This window comes from Trichosurus vulpecula, chromosome 8 (assembly GCF_011100635.1).
Source record: "Trichosurus vulpecula isolate mTriVul1 chromosome 8, mTriVul1.pri, whole genome shotgun sequence".
NCBI lineage: Eukaryota > Metazoa > Chordata > Mammalia > Diprotodontia > Phalangeridae > Trichosurus > Trichosurus vulpecula.
The window spans coordinates 215,447,157-215,471,904 of record NC_050580.1 but is presented as its reverse complement, the minus strand read 5'-3'; the positions used below and the strand labels follow the sequence as shown (position 1 = coordinate 215,471,904).

The following is a 24,748-nucleotide window of genomic DNA, read 5'->3' as shown; positions in this document are numbered from 1 at the left end:
TAACTTTGAAGAGTGCAAATCTGAATACACGCAACCACTTCAGGGATTCATCATCTACACTAATTGGTTGGGGAGCTAGCTGTAGTGTATTAGTTGCAAAATGGGCTAAATTCCAGTATCACTCTGAGCTTCAATTTCCTTACAAGTAAAATGAGGAAGTCAGATCAAAAGTTTTTAGAGTCCCTACCAATTCTAAGGTTCTTTGTCTATTTAACTAATTTCTATGTAAAGATGGAATTAAATGTGACTGAACCTTTTAAGTAAGTATGACATCTCTGAAAATCTATCTGTAAATCAAAATTTTATTCACCATAGCATTTTCATTTAATTGCAATTTCAGAACTGCTTTATTTCCATTCGTTAGATTTAAATTTCTCTTATACTGTGTACTGGAAGATAACACACAGAATGGTGTGCTCCGTTCTGTACGAAATATTATTAAAAGTCCATTGACAAGATGAAGATGGGTGTGAGTGGGATGGTGAAATCCTCTCACGGAATCTGGATCTCAGCTTTTCTGTGAGTTGAGTGGAATGAATGGGGTTGAGGACTTTTCGGGATGGCTCAAGGCTTCTGATTGACAGCTAGGCCTCAGTTTCAAGTTAACTAAAATCACCTGAATGGTGTCCCTGCCAAATAAGAAAAAAAGTTTTTTTTAAGAGTTTGGCATTGGCTAAATTGTACCTGGGATAGTTGATTTCTGCATTTAGATTGTAAGCCTGAACTCCACCAATGAGAGTAAAAGGCCAGTGGCGGGGGGGGGGGGGGGGGGGGGGGTTGGTGGTGATGGTAGACGTTAGAATATAAAGCTAAGTTCTGCCCTCTGGCCCGCTCCCCCCCCCCAATTGTCTATCAGTTAGGAGAATGCCCTTTCCTGAAGGATCATAATAAAGAAATTTGAGAGACCTCTGACTTTTTTAGATTAATTGCTGGCGGGTGGTCTCACCCCACACAGATGGAAAGCAATCACATTGGGTAAAGGGACTTGAGATCATACCAAAGGGGATCACAATGGAAAGATCTTCAAATGCTGAAGACAGCATGAGAAAGAAAGCTATAGGAGCTTTTTAGTCACAGATAGAAAAGGGATTTAAGGAGTATGCTTTCGAAAACTAGAGGGCAGGGCAAATTTTGGAATGAGCAGCATAAAGCATGTGACAGCCAAATAACTATCTATATTCAAATTAAATGCTGACTTCTGGCCTATAAGTGAATGTAGATGGTATAAAGGATAAATTATTCTTTAAAAACGGAAGGTGTCAAGATAAAATCCAAAAAGAAAGAGATCTAAATAAGGTGAGAGGGAAATCAATCTGTCAGGAGACTGAAAGATCTAAGAATGTGGCAGAAAAGAGAATAAGAACTACTGAATACTTGATAGGGCATAGGGATTAAACTTGTAATTTTGCTGGGATAGGGAACTCCCTGGAGAGGAAAATGCCTTTACCGACAAAGAGAAAAGCAATTAAAACTACTCTCTTCTAGAGGTGCCACAGGGTCGGAAAAGAATGTTGTGTCAGTGTTCAAACCAAAAGTGAGGATTTGCCAACTATGAGGCCGTGAGTCTGACTTCTATTCATGGAAAAATTCTAGAATGCATCATTACAGGGGTGGTTAGAAAGCGTTTAGAAAAAATAACTCTGAGCACAGAAAGTCAGCATGGATTCACCAAGAACAGGTTATATCCTAACCTCACTTCCTTGTTTGACAGATAACTCATGGATCAGAGGAATGCTGCATATACAGTTTATCTAGATTTTAGCAAAATATTTGACAAATTCTCTCCTGCTATCCTTGGTGAAAATAAGGAGATGTGGGCAAAATGATAGTACACTTATACATATTAAGTTAAATGGCTGTACCCAAAAGGTCAGTAGCATCTTGGAAAGAATGTGCTAGTAGTTTCTCAGGTTTGTTCTTAACCTGTGGATTTTTATCAGTAAGTTAGACAAAGGAACAGGCAGCATATTTATCAAATGTGCAGGTGACACAAAGCTAGGAGCAATGGCTAACCTGCTTACTATCAGTCAGGATAAAAAAAAAAGTTCTCAAGACACAGGAACGTTGGGACAACTATAACAAGATAAAATTTAGAAAGGAAAAATTCTCTACTCAGATTAAAAAAAAAATCAATTTTAGAAATACAAGATGGAAGAGACATGATCAAAGGAATGCCAGCCAAGAGAAGCTAGAGTAATCTCAGACTTCAGATCCAGAATGAGGTAGGTGAAAAGTCCCACTATACTCTCTCTATTCTGCTCAGTCTACATCTGAAGTACAGTATTCAATTCCAGGCACCATATTTTAGGATGGATATCAAGATGGAAAGTGTCCAGAAGAAGACAATTAGGATAATGGAGGTTCTGAGATCACGCCATTTGAGAATCATTTGAAAAAGATCAGGGAATCAGGATTAGGTCCGAGAAAATTTAAAGTAACATTTGAAAGGTTATCATGTGAAACTATAATTAAACATTTTCTTTAGCCCCAAAGGGCAAAAGCTGGAGCAATATGTAAAAGATATAGAGAAGCAAATTTAGGCTCCATGCAGGGAAAACCTTATCAATGAATGCTACCCAAAAACAGAATGGGCTGCCTCAGGAAATGGTAGGCTCCACTTTATTGTATGTCTTCAAATGAAAGTTAGATGACTATTTTTCAGGAATGCTGAAGCATGGATTCTTGTACAGTTATGAAGTGGGTTCAAATATTGCTAATGTACCTTCCAATTTTAAGGTATTGTTATTCTGTTCTATCAAATAAACAGCTAATAACTTATTAAATGCTTAAAAATATTATGGATCACTTTTCTAGAAGGAGAAGGGATGTTAGAGATCATCTAATACAACCCAATTTTAAAGATAAGGAGACTGAGGCCTAAGGAGGTTAAGTGATTCAGATCCTACATACTTTGAGGTGATTCAAATTTCACCTCAGATATTCATTAGCTATAACTGCATGACCCTGGGCAAAACATTTAACTTCTCTAGGCTTTGTGTCCTCATCTGGAAAATGCTGTGAGGAATATGTAAAGAGTGTTGCAAATTCTTAAGTGCTATATAAATGTGATGATGATGATGATAATGTCTAAAGGACTCTCAGGATCTTTCCTTTGCCCCCACCATACTTTACCTTGAATTATTTTACCAAGCTGGAAAAGCTTCAAATACAGATCAAGTAATTGCCGATAAAGTTGAAACCCAAAGTAAAGCAATAATAAGAGAGCAACTAGTAGCACTAGATGAGTTCAATAAATCCCAAGGTGATGTTAATGCTGTACATCTTTGAAAGCTTGGAGAATGGGATTAGTATAACAAGACTGAGGGATAGAAAAAAAGCTATAATGGTAGGCATATCAAAGACGTAGACACTAAAATGCTAAGAGGAAATGATGACTTGATGCATTAGAGTCAGGATTCAAATAATTCTCTATAGGGTAGGATACTGAGTCAAATATAATTAAATGAAATTTAATGGGGATAAATATAAAATTCTGTCCTTGGGTTAAAAAAAATCAATCATATAATGTTTGGACAGCAAAAACCACAATTGAACAGGAGGCTAAGATCAAGAATGAATTTTGGAAATTACTCTATGCTTTCAGTTACAAGCCATCTCCCACAAAAGCTCTTCTTTAACACCTCCTGGTTATGTCACATATAGTAAATCAAAACCATAGGTAAACCAAAGGATAGCAGAAAGATGCATGTTGGAGCATGAGGCTTAGACATGACTTGCCCATAAAAAAGGCATAAGGACATAATCAAAAGATATGTATAACTAAGAAATAAGAAAAGGTGGTAGGCCACTGAAATAACAAAAATGACAGCCATAGGCGAGAAGTATTGGTGCTATTCAAGAGCCAAAGGAAAACTTTCAGTGTTGTATAAATTACGAAAGGGATGGGTAAGAATCAGAGGATGAAAAGGTACAAAAAGACTGCATTTTATACTAATAGAGAGAATTCACTGATCCAGCTAAATAAGATGGGGTCTTGGGTTCCTTTTAGGAATATTCTGCAGACATGCTATTCTTGTTTGAATTGGTCACAGTACTTTACAGAGCCCACTTCCAATATGTTTATTAAAGTATACTGTGCAGTCATTTTTAAGTATTACTGGCTGAGAATTTTCAAACTAAATTTAGTTTAGGAGGTTTCTAGTTACAGGAGAAACTAAAGCCTAATCTATTTTCTTTCAAAACAGTTACAGTACCAACAACAGCTGTGAAAAGATTTTAAGCCACCGTAGCTCTAGTCTTCTTTAAAACTTACCTAGGGAGTTTCCAACATTCACAACAATTTCTCTCATCTGCTGAGAATCTCAAAACAGTAATTTTGCTGACATATCTACTGGCTGAAAAGTTTTATTAAATTTTTGTTTTGCAATGTAGTATAATGCAATGGTGTAAAATTCAAATAGAAACACAAATTAATATTATCTATGTTTTATTATATTTTTTATTTATTTTGTTATGTTATTTTATTCTCAATTACATATTAACCTGATTTGGGCCTCACTGGCATTTTATTGGCCACATTTGGCCCAGGCCTCAAGTTTGACATCTCTGGTGTACTGAATAGAGGAAACCCTTAGAATCAAACAAAAAAGTCTAGAAAGTAACTCCTCGTACACCATCCAGTTCATCTCTTCATGCTATTTTAAAAAATTAAAAACATTTATGGAGTCCCTATCAATCCAATTTACACTATAGCAAGGAACAAACACAAAACATACTGCAGAAGGCAACAATCTGGAGGGAAGACAACCTGCCTCACACATACATTAGTTATAGCACCCTGGACAGGTCAATCAACCTCTCTTGGTCTCAGTTCATTTGTAAAATGAGCTTGAAGCATATGGTCTCTAAGGTCCCTCCCAGCTCTAAATCTATGAACATATGAATTTTAAAAAATATTTGGGTGATATAAGCAGTTTATGAATATAACTTGTCACAAATGGAAAAATATAAATAAAAATATAAAGACAAACATTTCTATAATATTCTTCAGATTAGACTGTATGATATCACAAAGCACAATAGTATTCTGAAATTTTAAGCAGTGTTAGTTCAGTGTGTACTTTGTCCTAGGGGTGTGTCACTCTGCTAAAACACAGAGATTAAGTGACCAGTCAAGCTCATAAAGCCACAAAGCCAAGGATAAAAGATGGAAGCCTCTGATACATACTCCTATTACTAACTTACTAAATCATTCTTTCTTTTACTCTTATCCTAATAAACTTCACAGTGTGGAAGCAAAAACATTGGTCTTTGAGTTGAGAAAATCTTTTTCAAATCTAGGCTCCAATCCTTACTACCTGTGTGACCGTAGGCAAATCCATTTCTGTGAACCTTAGTTTCACCATGTATAAAATGGGGATAACAACACTTGTACTACTAACTTCATAGGTCTGTGAGGAAAGCACTATGCAAACTATAAAGCACTGTATGTCTGTTATTATGGGGATCTTTCCTCCACCCAATAAAAATGTTTTTATAGTAACTAATTCAACATTCTATTCTTCAACATTGTTTCTGGTAATATTGTTAATTCCTAATATGAAACTGCAATATTAAAAGTTCAAAAAGATTCATGAACATCTGATTTGAGTAGATTTTATTTTAATGACTTGAAAAAAAACCAAAGTATAGTTGTTACACTAAGTCCAACTTACTAAAATTTCCAAGAAACTGTGGGGGTAAGGGAGGTCAATTTATAAATAAATAAATCTTTAAAAATATAAATATAGTCACATGACTATACTTATATACAACCCATGTGTTTTCTAATACCAAGATCTAGCTTCAGACAATTCACGGAAGTTTAGAAAGTTATAGTATTTCAAAGTATTCAGTGCAAAATTTACTTCACTGAAATTCAGATTCAACTTATGTACAAATAAAATAATTGCACTTGTACTTGAGGAGTTTCTCATTCCACTGACCATAGCAAAGCTATACAATATAAAAACCAGTTGGCTATATGCAGCTACCTAAAATTACAATAATATCTTAAAATGCAAGAATCTCACTCACTTTGGGTGAGTGGTATCCATACATGTAAAGGAAACGAAGATAACAAAGAATGGCAAGACCTCAAACTGAACATTCTCTAGAAACCAACTATATGACAACCCTCACGTTGAAAACTTCCCCAAGACATCAAAAGAGCCTATAAATCCTCACCAATATACTCCTGTCAAGTAAAAAGATTTTTTTTTTATTTCTACTAATTAAGCTGTCTTTCTGAAGTAATACAACTTTAAAACACTTCTGAAATCTCCTCAATTTTGGGTTACTAGTTAGCAAAGCAAAATCAAGCTAGCTTTAATTTTCTCTTTCATTGCATCAAGAAATGTAAGATTTCTTTAAAAAAAAAAAACTTTTAACTGCTAAAGGCAAGAAAATTCCATCAGTCTGAGAAGTATGCTGTTTTCATAAAATTTTATATTCAGTTTTGATTACCCATGTTAAGTTATGACCTGAGAAGATAAGAGGGGAAAAAATCTCTCCCTGCCCTCCTGGGGTTTATAATATGGGTAGTGATATTAGCCAATACAAAAGATTAAAAATGTATTTAAGTGCAAATTACTGTGGGAATTCTTTAGAATGTTAGTACTTTGAATACAGGTATGTCGAACATCCTCAAAACATTATACCCTTCAAACAAGATCCGAACCAAGAAATATGAAAATTGTCTAGTTACTGCTCTGCATTTTAGGAAATGAAAGAATGGACTGAATTAAAGGTTTTCAATCACCTGTCAAGGACAGGTAAAAGAGATTCCAGCGTTGAGTGGTAGAACTAGACCAGATGATCTCAAAGGCAGCTTCCAACTCTAATTCCATGTTTCAAACAAGGAAGGTGGTAATCAACTGTGTCAAAAATAGCAGAAAGGCAATAATAATGAAAAAATTAAATATTAAATAAATTAATAACAAAAATAAAGGTGAGAAAAAGTCATTGGGTTTAGCAACTGGAAGATGGCTGGTTACCTTGGAAAGAATAGTTAGAAACCAGATTAGAAAGGGTTGAAAATTGTGTAGGAAAAGAAGTGGAGATAGAGTTGACTTCATTAGCACCATTAAGACTTGGCAGGATGAGGTCTATAATTGGAATATGGGCTCTAGAAGGGTACTTATTTTGAAAAGAACAAGGTAGTTAAGAGGTTGACAGGCACAGTATAACTGCATAAAAAAATTTGCTTATGTGAAAAAAATCCAGGAACTATAGGGATGAGGGAATGGGCAAAGCATGGTGGAGAGAACTTGCATGGTCAACAAGTAGTAAAAAGAGAAGTAATATTGTCAGAGTATACAACAGGTGGGGGAAGAAGAGGAAAAAGATGGAGTTCAATAAATATATAAGCCTAGCAGAGACAATAAGGTAGTAATGGAGCACTTCAATTATCTGCTAGTTTTCTTTCTGCCCAAAATGGAATTAACAATTTTTATGTTTTCTAAAAACTTTGTTTTCATATCATTCATTTCTGAATACTCATCCTAAAATTAAATCTTCTCTTATAGCAAAGAAACAAACACAACCCAACAGGGTGACCTTATCTGACAATACAGTAATATTTTCCACTCATTCTTCCCACACCTCAGCTGAGAAGGTGGTATATTTCATTACCTATTCTCCAGGAATTTTTTTGCAATATTCTTTCCAATTCAATTACTATGGCCATTGCATATACTGTTCTTTTAGTTTGGCTCAGTTCATGTAAATCTTTCCATGCTTCTCTGAGCTCTCATATTTGTCTTTCCTTACACAATCATATTCCACTACATTCACATACCACAGTTTGCTTACTGATTCTCCAATCCATGGACACCTTTATTTCCTGTTCTTTGCAACCACAAAAACAGGCTAAAACATTCAGGAATATATTAAACTTTTCTGTTTGGTCTACTTGGGATATATGCTTCAGAGTGGGATAAATAGATCAAACAATATAAACAATTTAGTCATTTTTCTCAAATAATTCTAAATTGTATGTCAGATCAGGTGGGTCAACTGACAGTTCCACTAATAATGTATTAGAGTGCCTGTTTTACAAAGCCCTTCCAACATCAACTGTTTCAGGCATTTTTGTCATCTTTGACAGTTTGCTTGTTACTTTAAATTACATTTCTCTTATTAGTGATTTGGAGCCTGTTTTCATATGGTTGTTGATAACAAGCAATTCTTTTGAAAATAGTTATATATTTGTTAATTACTTCTATGTATTTTGGACATCAGGTTTTGATCAAACATATTTAGTCAAAACCTTTCCTCACCTAATGTTTTGAGTTGTCTTAATAATTTCATCCCTCACAATAAGCTAGAAGAATCAGTAAAGAAAACTTCAAATTTGGATTTGATTCTCATCAACAAGGAAGAACAGATCACCTGGGTTAAGACAATAACTTCCACCGTAAGATTTTTAACTGAGAGGACTGGAAAGACTGCTTCTTTCCTAATCATAACAAAAAAGACAAAGCAATAGGCTAATTGTTATTAACTAGATATGTGTCCCTAAGTCAGTCTTCTAACTTCTTTGAGCATCAGTTTCCTCATCTCTAAAATGAGGGAAAGAAGCATAGTAGAGTGTATTGAGAGCCAGCCTGAGTCAGAAGAACAGGATTCTAGTGCTGCTTCAGGTAAGTAACTTGCAATGTGACCCTGGGCAAAGTATAAAACAGTAGCTAATCTGTATTAGGAGAGTAAGCCCCCTCAGCAGGAAGTTCATTATGCCAAATGAAATCACAAGTCTGCACCAAAATTAAAAAAGCAGCAGCAAAGATTGATGATCTCTTTCTGAGGTTGTGCTGAAGATCAAGTTCAAAGAAGACAAAAGCTATGCCAAAAAAAAAAAAAAAATTGGGACCATTTGCTCAGAGCTCCCTCTTCTCCCCTTCCTTCCCATTCTATCTCACCCAAAAACTTGTCCACCTTTTTCCTCCTTTGCTTTTGTTTTGGTTAAAAGAGGTAGCACTTCTTGCCAAGGACATCCCCTCTACAAGCCCTGTTGATCCCAGCACCACCTATATTGTGAGTGTCCCCACTTTCACCCCACTCTCTCAAATCTTAAATCGTTCTCCGTGTAATGGATTCTTTCTTGATGCCTATAAACATCCCATGTCTCTCCCATCATCCCTTCAACAATCAATCACCATTATATATTTCCTCTTCTTGGAGAAGTTCCTTGAGAAAGCCCAGACTATGGGCCCCCACTTCCTCTCCTCTTACTTTCTTATTAACCTATCAGCAATCTGGCTTCCAAGCTCATTAGTCAACTGAAACTGCCCTCTCCAAAGTTACCAATAATTCCTTAATTGCCAATTTTAATGGCCCTTTTCTCAAATCTCATTCTTTTTTTTTTTTTTAAATCTCTGCAGCCTTTGACACTTGACTACTTTCTCCTGGATCCTCTTTCCTCTCTAAGTTTTCACAATACTGTTTTCTTCTGATTCTGCTCCTGCCTATCTGACAGATCCTTCTCAGTCTTACTTGCTAGATTCTTCATCCATATCACACCCATTAACTTTGACCATCACATAAAGTTTTGTCCTGGACCCTTTCTTCCTTTCCTCCATCTTCTAATGGTGACCTCAACATCTCTATGCAAATGATTGTTAGTTCTATACATCTAACCCCAGTTTCTCTCCAGTGCTCCAATTCTACATCATCAACTGTCTTTTGGTGTCTAGACTGGATCTCCTGTAAGCATCTCAAGAGCATGTACAAAACAGAACTCATTATCCTCCCCTAGCCCCCCTTCTTTCCAACTTCCCTATTACTACAGGGAGCACCAGCAACTTTCCTATCACTCAGAATTATTACCTTAGAGTCATCCTCACTTCCTTCTTTTCACTCATCTCATATAATCAACATTTGCTAAGTCTTATAATTTCTGCTTTCACAGCCTCTCCTAAATATTATCCTCTTCTCTTCACTCAAAAAACCACCTACTCTAACTCAGGCTTTTATCAGCTCTCTCCCAGACTATCAAATAGCCTTCTATTTAAGTCTCCCTGCTTCAGACATCTCTTCCTACTCCAATTCATCTTCCACCCAATTGCCAAAGTGGTTTTCCTAAGACATAGGTCTAACTAATCTTATTCCCTTACTCAATAAACTCTAGTGCAGGCTTGCACAACCTGCAGCCCACCAAAGGATTTCCAGCAGCCCATGAAAAATAGAGAGGATGTTTTCCCCCATTTTTCACCAGCCACCAGGTGTGCCTATGGACCATGGGCTGCAGGCTGTGTGGGGCCTACTCTACTGGCTGCCTATTAACTCTAGAATCAAACATAAGTTCCTTAGTTTGGCATTTAAAAGCACTTTATTATCTGACCTCTTCCTACCTTTCCAATTTTCTTCCACTATACATATAGCTCCATACATTCTAAGATCCAGCTAAATAATCCTATTGTACTTGACATTCTGTCTCCTGACTACATGCTTTCGCACTGCTTGTTCCCGATGCCTAGAATGCTCCATCTTTCTCACCTCTACCTCTCAGTTTCCTTGGATTCTTTCAAGATTCAAGTCAAGGGTCACCTTCTAGGAAAGTGACCAGTCATCCCCCGCCCCTGCCCCCAGCTGCTAGTGCGTTCATCTCTGAGATTACCTTCTACTTACTCTCTATATATCTTGTATGTATCTATGTATTTTCATGTTTGTCTCCTTCATTAGAATGACAGCTCCTTGAGAGCACGAACTATATTTGCCTTTCTTTATATCCTCAGTGCTTAAGCAGTGTCCGGCACATAGATGCTGAGGATTCATGGAGGTATGAGGAGTTAACACTCATCCATATCCTAAATCTATCACATTCATAACAGACACAGTTTTCATAAGCTGTCAATGAGGCAAGAGCTGACCTGTTCCTACAAGGAGAGAAAAGCTAAAATGTAAACATGCTTGCTCTGCAGGAGAGAATAAAAATCTCAAACACAGATCCCCTAAAACCACCTTCCAATTCACATCCTTTTCTTCTGCCATGACTCAGGAATGCTTTCCGCCATTAAAATTAATCAACTATTTTCCAAAGTACCATAAGCCCATTCCTATCATTTTCTTTCAATGTACTCTAATAATTACACGAATTTCTCCATCCTTGGAATGATCATTATTGTTGCTTTCTTGCTTCTTCCATAAACTTTAAAGAAAGTGCCACAGAAATTTAAGTTTACTGCCACACTGTAAGCCTGCTAGGTACAAGATGCTTTTCTAGATGCTAAGATACTATTGTTTCCCAATTTGAAAATGTGATGTGAATTTCAAGAATGAAAGTTTGAGCTCTTTGTCCGAAGTTATTAACTAGAATCTCCCTGTAAATTTTGACACTGTTTACCTCTCTCTTTACCACTCTCTCCTCCCTTGGCTTACTGACAACGCTCTTGGTTCTCCTGCCTGGCTGATCATTCCAACTCAGTTTTTTTTGTTTGTTTTATTTTGTTTTTACCAGAGCATTATCCTCCTCCCAACAAGTGGGTAGATGTCCCAAAAGGCTATATCCTGGGTTCTATTTTCTCTCTACATTCTTGATGGTCATCACATCAGCACTATCTTGTTCAATTATCTCTATTCTGATAATTACCAGATCTTTATATCCAGCCCTCATTTCTCTCATGAACTAAAGTCTCACACATTACTAACTGCTTATTAGACATCTCCACTTGAGAATGTTCCAGAGGCATCTGAAATTCAGCAGGTCCAAAACTGAGCTCATATTTTCTCCCAAGCCCATCCCTCTCCCAAATTTCCTTATTTTTGTTGAGTACACTCAAGTTCACAACCTCAAACCCCCATATCTAATCAGCTGCCAAGTCTTGCTACTCCTACCTTCAAAACATCTCTCACATCTGTTCCATTCTCTCCTTTCCTAAAATCCCTACCCTACACTTCAGGCCCCCATCATCTCTTACCTTGACTCCTTCCAATACTTCCTAACTGGTTTTCCTGTCTCCAGTACCAACTTAATCCAATCTATCCCTCTCTCCTCTCCTCCCCCACCCCAGCGGCTGCCAAACTGATTACTAAAACATAGGTCTGACCATGCCACCCCTACTAAATGTCCAATTCCTTCCTATTTCCCTAAAATACAAACTCCTCACTCTGACATTTAAAATGCTCTATACTGTATGGCTCCTACTTACCTTTCTTCATATTATTCCTCCCTTCACTACTGTAATACAATTGTACTGGCTTGTTAGTCATTCCCAAAACATAACATTCTGTGTTCAGGTTTCATGCATTTGTACGTGTTATTGCTTGCCATGTGTGAAATGCACTCAGTTCTTTCACACTTTTACCTTGCAGAATCCTTTGTTTCCTTCAAAGCATAACGTAGATGCCACTTTTAAAATAATACCTTTTATGATTAGCACACTCTTCCTCTCAAAACTACTTTGTACTTAATGTAAGGTCCTTAAGAGGTTTATATTTACTTCTACCTGCAGGATAGAGTCAATGCTTAATAAGTGTTTAATTTATTGACTTAAGTAGAATGAAGAAAGGAACTTAGGTAGTAGAGAAGATTGAATCACAGTCCTTAGTCTATTAAATGATTCATTGTAGGACCTTGGGCTAGTCACTTAATCTCCCCTAGTCTCAGTTTTGCTATCTGTAAAATGAAAGAAAGACAAAACAGTCTGTAAGGTTCTTTTTAGTCCTAATATTGTACAATTCCATGGTTGCTTATGAGGAAATTAAACAAAAACAGAAGAGATCAGTCATTTGACATAGTCTATGAACAGTGATAACCTTTATTTATACCACAGTCAACTTTTTTCTCTTGATCTCTTTCCATTTCCAGCATTGTTATTGGACAGAGTTCTTTCCATTTCCAATGCATATTTCCGAATTTGTTCTGGAATGCCTGGTAAGTACTCCAATTACCTTCAGTAAAAATTAGTGCTCAAGAATAATAAAAAAAAAATGTTCTCTAAGGAGTGCTTAGAAACTTTCTTTACCATTCATTTCAAACATTTACTAAGCACCTATTATTTGCAACCAGGCAGCTAGTTGGCGCAGTGGATAGAGTGCAGGGCCTGGAGTCAGGAAGACTATCTCCCAGAGTTCAAATCTGGCCTCAGACACTTACTAGCTATGTGACCTTGTTTGCCTCAGTTTCCTCATCTGTAAAATGAGAAGGAAACTGCAAACCACTCCAGTGTCTTTGTCAAGAAAACCCCAAATGGGGTCACAAAGAGTAGGACACAACTAAAATGAACAATTACTTGCAAAGTGCTATGCTGGGTACTGGGAACATAAAGATAAATAAACCCTAATCTCAAGAAGCTAAGGATCTGACAGAAAAACATATACACTAACAACTAGGACACAAGAAAGAGTGAAGTAAGTGCATAGAGGTGGCTAGGAGAAAGGTGAGCAGTAAAACACTACATTCAGCTGGGGGAGAATAAGGTCAAAGGCTTTGCGAAGAAGATGGCATGAATTAGGTTTTGGAGGACAGCAGTACTTCAACCAATGGAGAGTAAAATGAGTAATAATTAAGTAGCACAACCTAGATTTCAACCCATGTCCTTGGACTCAAAATCCAATGCTTTTCCCTCTGTACTACCATCTAGGCAGCTTGATGGCTCGCAGTGGTTAGAACACCGAGCATAAAGTCAGACAGATGAATTCAAATCAAATCTTAGACATTGCCTAGCTTAGTGACCCCAGGCAAGTGGTTTAATCACTAAATGTCTCAGTTTCCTCAATTGTAAAATGTGGATAATAAAAGCATGTACCTCCCATAGTTGTTGTGAGGATCAAATGAAAAAGTATTTCTAAAGCATATAGAAGGCATTTAATAAATGCTTGTTTCTTTCTTTCCTTCCTACCCCATTGCCTCCAATAACTGCAAGAACAGCAGTGCTGATGACTAAAAATAAAGAAGTGGAGGGAAGAAGTCTATTTTGGCAACAAGATGAAGAGTTCAATTTTGAACATGTTGAGTTTAAGGACTACGTAAGATATCCATTCTATTTATAGGTAGATATGGGTACAATGTGCATAAAACACTTAAAGATACCTTAGGAAGATTTCCTTGATTAAAACAATCAAGGCTTAAATGATATGCATAGTTACAAACCATCCTCAAAAAGATTTATATCTTTCAGTGTTAAAGCTGGAAAGGACTTTAGAAATCAACTAGGTAAATCCCTCATATTATAGATGAGCGAATGCAATCATTTTTCACAAGCAACTTGGTATAGTGCAGGAGTAGTGAACCTGTGGCCTTGAGGCCACATGTGACCCTCTAGGTCCTCAAGTGCAGCCCTCTGATGGAATCCAAACTCAATCAAAGGGCCTCACTTGAGGACCTAGGGGCCACATGTAGCCCTGAGGCTGCAGGTTCCCCACCCCTGGACAACGGTAGATAAAGTGCTGACTAGCAGTCAGGAAGACTTGGGTTAAAATCCCACCTCAGACACTTACCAGTTAGATGGTCTAGGCAAGCCACTTAACTTCCCTCAGCCTTAGTTCCTCATCTATCAAATGAGAGAGGTGGTGTCTCTACTATCTTTTATAGCACTAAAGTAGGATCTCTCCCATAACAATACAGGACTACTGTATTTTGGAAGGAGATACACAAACTCATCATTTTTATTGCAACTTTAGGGTTTCTGTGACTTTTCTGGCATCTCACAGTCAAATGAATTTGAATGCCACACTTAATTACTACTTGTTTTACTCTCCTAGTGTCAAAGTACTAGGATACAAGGAAGAGTGAAATAAGTGCATAGAGGTGGCCCAGGTAATGAACCATGAGAAATCGGATGAGGGAGAGACTACCTTCAGCTGAACATAAGTTAGGTTTTGAAGGAAGGTAAGACTTCAACCAATGGAGAGTATCCCCGGTTTCTACTGCAAATGCTATCATTGTACTAAAGGTTTCTGTTACCACCTACCTACATTACTGGAAGGCAAACAGTCCTATCACCTCCACTGTATTCTCTCCAGCAATCCATTCACTGTCAAACCCCTGCCAGTCCAATGTTCCTTACACACAGATCTCATCAAATCGCTCTGTTCAAAAGCTTTCAATGATTCGTTATTGCCTGAAGTTCAGACTTTAGTCCAGAATTGAAGAACTTCTATAACCTGCTCTCACCCTATCTGTCTAGACTTCTCTCATATCACATATGCAACACTAGCCAAATTCATGCACTCCCTGAATTTTCCTGATTTTGTACTTTGATCACACTACTTTCTATGCTTGTAATGCCTCTATTTGGTGAATCCTAGTATATCCAGCTTGGTGGTACAAGAGACAGAGCTCTGGGCCTGGAATTAGGAAGACCTGTGTTCAAAGTTGACCTCAAAACACTTCCTAGCTGTGTGACTCTGGGCAAGTCACTCAACCTCTGTTTGCCTCAGTTTCCTCTACTTTAAAATGGGGATAATAGCACCTACCTCCTAAGGTTAATAACGAGAGACAATATTTGTAAAGTGTTTAGCACAGTGCCTGAACATAAAAGCTAGCTATTGTTGTTAATATATTGCTATCTTTAAAAGCTCAACTCAAATGCCACCTCCTCCATGAAAGTTTCCCCGATCCAAGTCAGTAATGACCTTTTCCCAATGGGATCTCACACTCAAATAGTATTGTTTGATAGATTATCTGTGCATTTGTCACAGCCCCATATTAGACTATGAGCTGTATGTAGTTTCTATTTAACCTTTGTACCTTACTGAGGGCCTGGCACAAGGCTTTTCACAAAGTGGGTCCTAAATACTTCTCTTTCAAGACCTCTAAGGGTGAAGCTTAAAACTTTATGATACACTTTAAAGTACTTAGTAAAGCATCAAATACTATACTTTCTTCTTTCTCGTAAATCCTCAACCCTAATCTAACCTTTTTAAAAGCTACATAGAAACTAGGAGATAAAACCACTTGACCATGAGATCAAACGTTTCTTTTCATATCATACTTTTTACATTTAAAAAATCCTATTTTAAGCATAAGATCATGATTTAGAGCTGGATAGTCCCTTAGAGGTTATATAGATTAATCCCATGCTTCAACACATGAGGAAACTAAGATCCAGCAAGGTTGTGACTTTTGAAAAAAAAATTTTTTCAAAATATTAAGTAAAGCTTTTTTCCAATTAAATAAACTTTTTTATCTCTAAAAGTCAGTTAAAACAAATTCCAAAACAATTCTTTGTCTGAATCATAGAATCAGAACTAGAAGGGACCTTTGGGGTTGCTGAGCCCAATCAACCTCCCAATGTAAAAATTTCTAAAACTTCCCTGACAGATGGTTGAAAGCCTTTCATTCATCCCATTCTTAATTTTCTAAAATCCAAGAGATTTCTTGGGTTAAACAAAGTTGAAAGGTCCTAACTATTCTTAGATTAAGAAGTGGAGTAATATTTATTTTCAAATGGTGTTGGCTGGAATGCAGCCCTGACACTTTTAATTTAAGAGGCAGCAAGCATCACAGAGCAATACTAAAGATCATCCCTTACACGAAGAAAAAAACTTTTCTTCTTTGAATCTCTAGTTGTCTTAGCTTGTTACAGAGGAACGTGTAATGGACTTGGATGCCAAAAAAGACCTAGATATGAAACCTGGTTCATTTACTATGTGACCATTCAGGCTTTTTTCAGTCATGTCTGACACTTGGTAAGCCCATTTGGGGTTTTCTTGACAAAGGTACTGGAGTGGTTTGCCTTCTCCAGCTCATTTTATAGATGAGGAAACCAAGGCAAAAAGGGTTAAGTGACTTGCCCAGGGTGGAAGATGAGTTTTCTGAACTTCAGGCCTGGTACTCTATCTACTGCACCACCTAGCTGCCCCTACTATGTGACTACAGACAAGCCATTTAATTTCTCAGCCTTAATTTCTTCATTTCTAAAATGAAGTATTTAAACTACCTACTTCAAAAGGCTCTTAGGAAAATGTGTTATACATAATTACATTAGCTCAGAATTTTTATGATATAGATTCAGATCACTTAATTCAGGCTACAAATAAGAGGATTACAGAAGTATTAATATAAGGCAGTCAATGGATTGCCTACATACAATACTAGTACCTGTAGAAAACTTAGAGAAGGTAGATTCTCCTACTTGTCTCAACAACAGGGAAAATGAGTAAGGGATGATATACTACATAACTAGGAGATGCAAAGGTCAAATTGTCTAGAAGTGTTTTTACGGAAAAGTCAAGACTAATACTAAAATATGCAACTTAGCTATTTGATATGGATGGGGTAGGGAGGGTATGAGTGAAATTAACCTTGTATTTAGTACCATTATTAATAAACACAATTGATTAAAAGAACAAAAGTCTAGCTTTATTACAGGCTTATCACATGAGTTTTAAAACATTTTTCATAAAAATGGTTTCAGATGAAAAAAAGAATGAATTTTTCCATTATGTTACTTTTGAGGATGTAAGTCTACTTAATTGTTACCTAGTTGCCTTACTTCTCCCCTTACCCAAGGTTTAAGTATAGCACACTTTGTTTCACCTTATTGCTCAACTCTTACACAACTCTGGTTGAACTGATGCTAGTCAATCAATGAGCAAGTATTTAAATATAAACCTCCTACTGAGAACACAAAAAACCAGAAGAGTACATGCCCTCAGTTTGCATTCTGGAAGGCTGGGGAGGACACAAACAAGTATACAGATAAGTAATGTCCTCAATTAGTACATACTTGTGTGAATGTGTCAATGTCTCTATTGAATTTATGCTCTCTGAGGGTAGGGACTGTTTCATTTATATCATTGCATCATTTCAAGGGGTTAACATAGTGTCTGAAACATGGCCAAGAGCTTAAGAAATGGTTTTTAACTGATGCAAACAAAAAATACATAAAAAGTAAGTACCAGATAATTTGGAGCTGAGGCAGTGAGACCAGCTGGGGAGGAAAGAAGGGTGGGATGGATTAGGAAGGTCCTTATAGAGAAGATAACGCCCAAACTGAGTCTTGGTCTTCAAAGCAACTAGGGTTAGCAACTCTAAAAGGCAAAGAGAGGGAAGGGTATGCATCGAAGGCATGGGGAACACACTGTGCAAAGGCAAAGATGAAAGAAAGAAGGTGCTGAGTGAGAAACAACCAGTAGGATATCAACCCTGGACTGCAGAATGGGTGAAGGGGAATAGCAATAAAATTCTACTATTAGTGGGAAGCTAGGTGGATAGTGCCAGGCCTGGAGTCCAGAAGATTCATCTTCCTCAGTCTGAATCTGGCCTCAGACACTTACTAGCAGTGTGACCCTGGACAAGTCACTTAACCCCTGTTTGTCTCAGTTTTTTCAAATGTAATGGAAATGAGGCCAAGAAGAACTGGACACAACTGAACAACTAACAACAATATCAATTGTATGGCACTTTAAAGTTTACAAATGGTTTTACAAACATCTCATTCTATCCTCACAACTCTGGGAAGTAGGTTTAATTATTATCCCCATTGTACAGATGAAGAAATTGAAGAACAGAAATCAAGTGATATTGCCCAGGGTCACACAGCTGGGATGAGTCCAAAAGAAGTGAACTCAAGTCTTTCTGATTCCAGGTCCAGCACTCATCCACCCAACACTCGGTTAATGTGTACTAAAAAGGTATACTGGAGCCAGATTATTCATGGACCAATATCTCTATAATTTTTTTTTTGTGATGGGGCTAGTTTTATGGTGAAAAATAAAACACTAATTCAGAGAGCTCAAACTTCAAATGAATATATTATATACTTGTTTAATATTTTAAGTAAATGATAAATTATAGGAAATTCAATAAATACGTAAATCTAGTCAAGACACACAAGATCCAGCTTGAACTGGCAGAAAAACTTTTATAATGTTCCATTATAATGCCATTCATATCAACTATCAAGTGTGAATTGCTTGTACGGACCTGTAGTTTCAGCTAACTTTTCTCTAGTTACCTCCATCCTCTTACCAAAAGTTTCTCATAGGAAAAAAAAAATCAGCAGAGGTTCTCTACGGAAATACTTTTTCCAGAGAGCAAATCACACACCAATTTGAGAATACCAAAGAAACACACGTTGAAAGGATTTATGTTGGATGTTGTATGTATGAAGAATAAGTACTTCAAATAACACTCAATAGAGAGCATACTCCTGAAATACTTTTTATGAAATCCTTGAAAAAAAGCAATTATGGTAAATCAAAAGAACTCCAGTCTCCCTCAAATTATGTTTAGGCTTATCAACTTTCGACCTCTTTGGGCCTCAGAGTATATATATACATATACACATACATAATGAAAATACAGTGAAAAATGTTAAATTATAGCTAAGCATATGATTTCAATGCTTTAGAATCCTTTATTGAAAAGTGCTATAATTCTATGACTATTGCTGAAAAGCATAAACTGAGGTAATTCTTAACAAGATTTAGAAATGTGCTCCACATGTATGAGCTGAACAAAAAAAGGCTTGACTTTAGGATTCTGTAATTAATTCCTGATCATAGAAGGGATGTAGTTTTGTGTTTGAATGTATTTCCCGGAAAAAGTGAAACACATGATCTTATGCATAAAGTAAGAAACTGCTGGATGAGTTACACTTTTCTCAAGCATTTATTAAGAACCTATTCTCTGGATCAGGTTCCTCATCTACAGAGTAAGGCTGCTGGACTAGATGATTTCTAAGGCTTCTTTCATCTTTAAAAATTCCTGAGTTTATAAAGCTAAGTCATGTAATCCAACTCCTTCATTTTTACACATAAGGAAAATGAAGGCCCAAGGAAGTTCTGTGACTTGCCCAAGATCATAGTGATTCTACTGCCCACCTATTTGAACCCAAACCCCAAATTCAGCACTTTCTCCACTATACCAGACTACTTATTATTAATATCAAATGACAATGTGTGTGGATATATATACATACATACATACATATACATATATATCTCACACTTTGCTTTTTTAGGCACATCATTTTAAATGACAGTAATACTAATAACTGACATTTATGTAGCACTTCAAAGGTTTACAAAGTTCAAATCTTGCAAAGTTTAAGAGATATTTCTTAGAAAAATTCTGAAATCTCTAAGCCCACTCAAGGACCCAAAGATGTCTTACTGTGGGAAAAATATGACTTTATTCTAGCAATAAATACCATAATTCTAGTTCACCTAACATATCCTGCTCATCAGTTCACCACGGGCTTAGCAGAAAAATGAACAAAAACTAAGCAGGTTTCTTGAATTGAACAATTCAAATTAAAGTAGTTCATGATTTTTTTTTAAAACATGATGTTTAATACAGGAAGAGGAAAAGAAAGAAGAGAATCTAAAAAACTTAGGGGCTTTTATAAGTACCCAGTTTCTTTTCACAAGCAAGCTTCCTAGACAATGTTTCAAATATGCAAAAATTCACCAACTGGACTTCAACTACACTGTACATCACCAATAACTGTTTACCCTTTTATACGACCACGGTTTAAAGGCTAAGAGAAAAATCAATACAATTCACTTCAGTAGATTTGGTTCCCGCTTACCCTGTAATAACCGAACGTCAAAATTTAAATACCTCACTAGACAGACTCAAATTAAAATGCTAGCCCCTAATTGACCTACTCCCCTCCCCATCACCTACATGTTCTCTACAACTTCTCCCCCAAATAAACTCCAAGGCAAATACGGCTTAATCAACTAACTACCTGAAGGAAAACCATACATACTTCCTGCCCCCGGTGTAAGAATTGTTCCCACATTAGGATTCTGATCATCTCAGTCAAAGCCTCTCCACTTCTTTCCCCCACGAGTCGGGGCACAAGGCTGCTGGGGGAAGTGGGGTGGAGGGGGTGGGGGAGATCTGGGCCATTTCAAAACGAAGCACCTTCCTATCTCCCTTGAGGGGGGGGGGAAAGTTAGGAAAGCCGGTGGTCCTAGCAAGCCCGGGTCTTCCGGTCAAAAGACCAGGGAGGTCCGAGAGGAGGGAGGGAGAGGAGGAGGGGGGAGAGGGAGGGGCCGGGGAGGGTCGCCTTCCCTTCCTCCTCCTCCTCCGACAAGAACACTCCCCGCCCCAGCCCCCGCCGCCTGCCCCAGGAGGAAGCGTTAACCCTCGAGCTTCTCCCCGCGGGCGCCTCCCGAGCTCCTCCGTCCGCTCGTCTCCTCCTAGGGGGAGGCCGGGTAAGGGGGTGGGGTTGCAGGGTGTTCCCGGGAGTGCCCGAGCAGCCGCCCCAGCTTGTTTACAGGCCCCGGGCCTGGCCAGGCCGCTGCCTCCTCCTCCTCCTCCCCCTCCTGCCCCTCCCCTCCCCCCCTCCAGGAGGAGCCGCCGTCGCCACCGCGCAGCCCCCGGAGCGGCCTCCCCCTCCCGGGCCCTGCGTCCCCGGCGCGGTGCTTACCGAAAGCGGCAGAAGAAGAAGCGGGTCCCAGGTCCGAGGCGGTGGCGGCGGCCCGGCTAGGGAGGGGCAAGGGGAAGAGGGGAAGGGAAAGGGGGAGGGGGTCACCGCACGTCGCGGGCCGGGCCGGGCCGGATCGTCCGGGAGGAGGGAAGGGGAGGGGGGGGAAGAGGCGGAACGTGTCTGGGACCCCGGCTCGTGGCGCCCTCGCCGCCGCTCAGATCATCGCAGGCATTGGGACGGAGGCGCTGAGCGGGTCCCGAAGGGGAGCAAACGGCGAGCTCATCGCTGGCGGGCCCCGCCGGTCCCGGGTCGGTCTCTCGGCCCCCCCTCCCCCCACCCCCGCCCCAGCCACCCGGTCCTGCGATCCAGCCGCCGCCGAGTCCCCGAGCTCGGGGCCGAGGAAGCGCCGAGACCCGGTTGTCTCGCTCCCAAGCGCGCTCCCGCCTCTAATGTCGCTGCCGCCTCCGCCTCCTCCAGCGCGCACGCGCGCAGGCGCGTTCACGCCCCACTCCCTCCTCCTCCTCTTCCTCCTCTCCCTACCCCCCCTTTCCTTCTTCCCTCCTCCCCTTCCTCTCTCCCCTCAACAGCTGCGGCGCCTTGTAGCAGCTGGAAAGACCCGGATGTTGTTGGGCTGGAACTTCAGCAAGGGTAAGGTGGAGGAGGGGCAGGTTAGGAATGACATAATTCCTCTACCCCATCTTCACTCGGCCGCCTCCTCCCCGTCGCCACCCTGCTAGAGACTAGGGAGAATAGGAGCTGCTCGCGCGGGTGTGTGTGTCGGTGTGTCTGTGTCCCTAGGAAGGGACGGGGGGAGCTCCCACCTTGGCATACACTCCGCCCCCAGCCCTCCCCCACCATCCCACGCCCTATGCACACATCCTGGCGAGTAGCATCGTCTCCTGATCTCTGTGGTTGAGAAAGTGCATGTTTTGTTCTGAGCCGTGTAGAATGTGGTCCCAAAATAGCCCTTCAGAAGTCTGGTTGTAGGCAGAACTTGGTTTCTGATGAAGACTACATGAATTGTAACCGCCCACACTAGGCCTTCACATCTCTTAAGCTAGACCCGAAACCCAAATAAACCTTAGGTACCCACATCCTATGGACACCTCTAGTTTGATCTCCTTGAACACTTTTTCTTCCAAATGATTTTCTGAATATAAATACAAAATATAAAATATCCACACTGGTGTGGCACAAAATACTTTTTAGCCTGCCATCCAAAAGGCAACCCTAGAAGTAACTTAAATTCTTGGCCACTCCCCAATTTAAAATTACAAATATCTAATTTTACAGATCTCCCAGCATTTTTGCCTATCCCAAGGTATTGGTTGACCCTGTAGATCCTCCGTAGTCCCTCCTCAGGTCAAATAGGGGTACTCACCTTGTTTATTCCATCCCATCCCACCTCCATTAGTTCTCATATTGTCCTTACCCCTCTAAACTTCATAAGTGAATAGAGGTCCTGGCCTGAAGTCAGGAAGACCTGATTTCAAATCCAGCATCAGACTCTTACTAGCTGTGTGACCCTGGGCAAGTCACTTAACCCAGTTTGCCTCAGTTTCCTCATTTGTAAAATGAGCTAGAGAAGGAAATGACTAACCACTCCAGTATTTTTGCCAAGAAAACTCCAAATGGGGTCACAGACATGACTGAAACAACAAACTTCGTACAGTCCTCTCTTTGCTTAAGCCACTGTTTTCCTCACAAGTTCCAAACACACACATAACACACGCCTCTACCCTCATCCTTTGACACCCACCCACAACTGGGTATGTATGCACACAAGGCACAAATGAGTTCCTAGTAGATATCAGTCTGGAGCTGGTGAAATTCCAAATTCTATTTGTAAGTGTTAGTCACATATCTATGCAACAAAGGACTTCAAAGTGCTGAGGTTTAGTAAGGGTGTATATTTAAGACTAAGGAAGGACAGAAATATAACAACTACTTCTATTAAGGATTAGGGATGAACTAAACAACTTAAATAACACGTGCAATGGAAATCTCTACCCACGTTTTCAGGAAGCAATATATAGAATGACAAGGGAGTTAGCCAATGAATCAAAAAATTAAAAGCAGTACATCTCCAGAATGTTTTCACTGTTTATTTTTTTTGCCCTCTTCTGCTAATGGCTTAACCTTTCCATAAATATACATAACAGATATGGTAACAGAATGGGAATTTTTTTTAAGGTATAGAATTTTTTTTAGAAGTTTTGTCACAAAAAAATACCACATTTTAAGTGAGTGATGTCCTAGAAAATAATTTTTTAATTTTTATAAACCAAACATATTAAAAATAGGATTATGATTTCACTTTTAGTGGACTCTTCATTTTGCCTCAACTGCCAATTATAGTACTTTTGCGCCCTGCTACACTTACTGCTAAAAACTACTTTTTTAGGTGAGCACTCTAACCTTCTACCAAAACAACCCATCATCAATCAGTTACTTTTAAAGCTTTTGGCAACATTGTTTCTTAAGGTTACAGTACTTTCTCTTCTATTTTCAGGATAAGAAGTTCCTAAGATCTCCAATCATCCAATTGTGAATTGCAGCCAGAGTCATTAATAAACACAGCTTCTCTATCCTACCTATTTGGGGGGTTAGAATTTCTTAGAGTGATAGAAATAGATAGTGGCCAAATTCAAATAGTAAAAATAAAATAGACAAAATGCCACTTAATCTCCTTTGCTCCAGCATCATCTAAGAACATATTTCCCAAGTGTTTCTCCTTATACCTGCCAAGAAAAAAATTTGAATTCAAGATTCTTGAGCTCCTCCTCAATTTAAATTTTGAATACATGATTAGGAGGAGTACCATACAGGACTGGAGAGCCAGCTTGGCAATAAAAATGCCATTGTGGAAAATCATTCATAAAACCCAAAGTCCATTTTTATGGTCCATTAAACAAAATCTATATAATCAATTATTGCAATAATCCAACCCCCACCCCCCAAAAATTTCTCTTTTGGTCTATCTCCTATTTCCAAGATTAGATCATTCACCACAGCAAGAGAACATGAGTACTAGATACTTAACTTCCCCGTCCCCAAAAAACTTGAGACTCTCAAGTTTTTGCTATATCATAAAAAAAAAAAATCTCACCCTATCCCAAGCCCCATATTCATTCATATTTTCCAGAAAAAGTAACTAACAGCTGTGTAAATGTGTCAAGTACAAAAGCAACAAAATGTCAATGTTGTTAGGTAAATTTTGACTGAATAGAATTAATGTAGACAGATAAGGGTAATTGCATCAATGGGACAAGCCAGAACAACCCTTTCTGAGTAATCCTAAGGATTAAAGCTGTGTGCAATGAAATCTCTGTTCCTATCCAATACCTTTATAAGTCTAGGAGAATCTGGAACAATTGCAGTGGTTGGTGGGAGCCAGGGGAAGGGGTGGAGCAGAAATAAGA

At 38.8% G+C, this 24,748-nt stretch overlaps 1 protein-coding gene across 1 annotated transcript in view; it reads right to left on the bottom strand.

Annotated features, from left to right (window-relative positions):
* Positions 1-21,648, bottom strand: part of PPM1A (protein phosphatase, Mg2+/Mn2+ dependent 1A) — a 61,429-nt gene extending 39,781 nt beyond the window's left edge. The window contains exon 1 of the mRNA XM_036735467.1: positions 21,327-21,648. The gene's annotated coding sequence lies outside the window, so the exon portion shown is untranslated. The remainder of the gene's footprint in view (positions 1-21,326) is intronic.
* Between the last annotated feature and the right edge of the window lie 3,100 nt (positions 21,649-24,748).